Source organism: Olea europaea, chromosome 12 (genome assembly GCF_002742605.1).
Source record: "Olea europaea var. sylvestris chromosome 12, O_europaea_v1, whole genome shotgun sequence".
Taxonomy (NCBI): domain Eukaryota; kingdom Viridiplantae; phylum Streptophyta; class Magnoliopsida; order Lamiales; family Oleaceae; genus Olea; species Olea europaea.
The window spans coordinates 4,824,221-4,827,680 of NC_036248.1; the positions used below are offsets into that span (position 1 = coordinate 4,824,221).

General features: G+C 36.9%; 1 pseudogene; it reads left to right on the top strand.

Annotated features, from left to right (window-relative positions):
• Window positions 1-3,460, top strand: part of LOC111406469 — a 10,642-nt pseudogene that overhangs the window by 946 nt on the left and 6,236 nt on the right.

Here is a 3,460-nt window from a genome sequence, read left to right on the forward strand (position 1 = left end):
TTTGCTTGCTAATAACTCTGTTGTTCATCCTTTCAATGACTGATTTTTCACCATGAACCTCGAAGAAAATCCTCAAAAATGACCCCGTTTTGAACTCCAATTCCAGCAGCCATTTTTTTCTTCAATTTTTGGTTACTGCTTTCCCTTTTGGTAGAAAAATCGATTTTTTCGATGGCTTTCTGGGATGTGGTATAACATGGTTAATGTACTGTTTTCCACATACGGCACCAATCTATTGACCTCCAAAAATGATTTCAACAGGTTCCATAGTCTCTCCCCCTCGAAATCTGCGCGAGTAGCACCCCGTCAAGAGGTAAAGGCGATCGGACAAGAAAAGGGTCCGGCGACCATTTGCACTCCGACGGTCAAGTCAACAGTCGGACGGAAATAGATATATAGAGTGCAATAGTATGGAGATGGGGGGTTGGCTAGAGAGTGTAAAACCTACCTTGATTGTGTGAGTTGAATCCATATATATAGAGAAATGGATGTGAAGCGGGGCCAAACAGGTTAGTGGGCCTAAGTCTGAGCCCAATACGAGGTGAGCAAAATAATAGGCGTCTCGGCAGTGCTTCGGCTAGACTTCTTAAGGCCTCGACTGCGCCTCTGTTGGCATTGTCAGAGCCTCGGCTTTGGGGTCCAACACTAATGGACCTAGTTCGGGTCCAATAAGATGACCCAATATGGAGTGATAATTCATAAGCATAACATTATTCTTTCATAAAATAACAAATAGCCATAAGGAAAATGTTTGTTGTATTACAGATCAATGAGGCGGCAAAAAGAAATTGGGAGAAAAAAAAATTTTATTTAGTTGGTGAGATTTTGATTAAATGAAATCTTGATAAATAAATTTATATATTGTGATATAGCACAATGCACATTCGCCTGTCTCATATTTACATCAATCGAATCTGCGAAATTATCGCCATAAAACCCCAATGCATGATAGTGCACCTTTCCTTGCTATAACCCTCGGACCAGATGATTTCCACACTGTAGTTCATAAACAAGTAAAAACTTTTCAGTTTTCACCTGCTTCCCAAGTTTTCTTTGGAGAGAAGAAAGAAAAAATAAAATGGAAAATCCGAATTAATATAAATTCGGATCCCATATATGTTAGAGAAAGAGTGTAACGCAGCTTCCGTTGAAGCCTGGATTGCATCCACGTTGATTTAATCTTATCACAATCGCTGTTCTCTATTTTTATCAGTGTGATTTCACTTTTAACGCTTTCATATTTTGATATTTTCTGCTTACCTGAAACGTTATTTGGAGTATTTGGTGATTATACGTATAAACTATGGAGACTGAAACAGTTGTAATCAGGATTTGTTTTATTTTTTCATTTTCTTTCTCGTTTATGTGATTATTTTCTTTTGTATGCTATTTGTAATAATTCAGTGGCTTTTCATGCTGTGTTTATGATGTGAGTTTGATTTTTTTGGTGATTTAATGGCTTGTGTTGATTGTGCTCTGTTTTGTCCAGTTTATTATTTTTCTTTTGTGTGTGTAGTAGTGAAAATCTAAAACATGGTGATGAGGACATCGGACGACGTTTACTTATTTTAGTTAAGTTTTATTTATTTTCTTGGACTATTATTTAAATTTGGACTTGTATGGACTTGGGCTCAAGCTCGTTAGGGTTGCTTTACTATTTAAACCTATTTTGCATTGTAACTTTCAGTTGATAATGAATGAATAATTATTTTGGTGGTTTATGGCGCAGCCCTCCTCTTCTTCTATTGAATTCTTCTTCTATCCCCTCCCTTAATTCCCCATTCTTTCTGAATCTTTCTTCTATCTCTATTAATCATCCTTTTGGTGCTGCATCAAATTTGATATCAAAGCCTAAACTTGGGTAATCTCTCATCTCCAATCCAAAAATCTCTTTCTATTTCTTTCCTAAGAACTTGTGGAACAACACAAACGAATAAACTTTTAGCATGAGCAGCCAAGTTATTATTTTTCCAACTTCTTCATAGTTGTTCCCAAAAAAAAAAAAAAAAAGCCTGTTACTGTTCACGGGTACTATTCACACACGAAAATTCATTTTTTTTTTGTATTATCAGGTTAAAAAAAAAAAGTTACTGTTCACACCAAAAAAAAAAACTCATTTTTTCCCTCCTACTGTTGCTACTGCTCATAAATAAATAAATAAAAAATAATTGTGGTGTTGTTCCACAAATCCCAAACCCTAGCATTTAAGCCTACTTAACCTTTCAACCCATATATTCCATCTCTATTACCTACTCCATTCATTTTTTTATCAAAACACTTGGGCCATAAGCTAGTGGCCCAAATTACTCCCAAAGCCCACTAAACGCACAGCCAATCTCTCATCATCTATTTAGCCAATCCACTTGCTTTTCAGCCCAATAAACACTAAATCCAACCCACTTATCACATATTATCACAATCGGCCCAACACCATTCAACCCATGATCAGTCCCAAATATCCAACCAAGCCCAATTATAACCAATCCATTAACATCAAATACCCCACAGTTTCACCCGATTTCTCTCTCATAACCACTCTCTTGCCGCTGCCACCTCTAATCACCATCACGCCACCACTTCATTATCTATAGTACCCAGGCATCCAGAGCACTATCGCTTTGTCGCTATAGGCCACCACCACCAACCCAAGATCATACACTTTCACCACAATTACCACACTCTTATATTTTCTCGTCCATCTCAACAATCTAAAAGCCACGGTCACTACACACAGTTTTACGTCCATACCAGAACCAGCACAAGTTACAGTCTACAGGAGCTAAAATCATTGGATACGAAAGGAAGAACAGAAGCATAGTTGGGGCTTATAAGTCGACAATTCAGATCAAGCGGCATACAAATAATCAAAACTAAACAACAGGGAGTCCTTGATCTATATTTAGTATTGGTTTATACTACTACTTCATTTTTAAAATTGCATCAATTAAAATCTTGTGCTGCTGTTATTGTGATAATTTTAGCCTTAAACCTCACTTGGTCAAAACCATTAATCGAATTGACACCAGTGACCGAATTGAGTTCCATTGTTCCCCACTTAAATTGATTGGAGAATTTGACTAGTGTTGACCCTTGCTTTGCCATTTTACATGTACTAGCAGTATTAGCTTGTTTTGGATTTAATTAATCCCAATATTTAAAATTAAATTAAAAAAAATGGTACAAGTTATTTTCCATTGCTTGCACGTATTGTTCAATGATCTCATCATAGCACATCATTTAGTTGGTATTACATTGCATGTAGTTGCATAGTGGTCGTCTTGTCATCTCTATTTCCAATACATTGACAATGGATCCATCCCAATTTGATGAACTCACTAGACAATTAGCGCAACTTGTCACTAGCCTATCGATTGTCCAATCAGATATAACTGCTACTCGTGAGGAGAGAAAGAACCTAGCTGCTAAGTTGAGCAATTTTAAGCGAACCCCTCGTTTAACT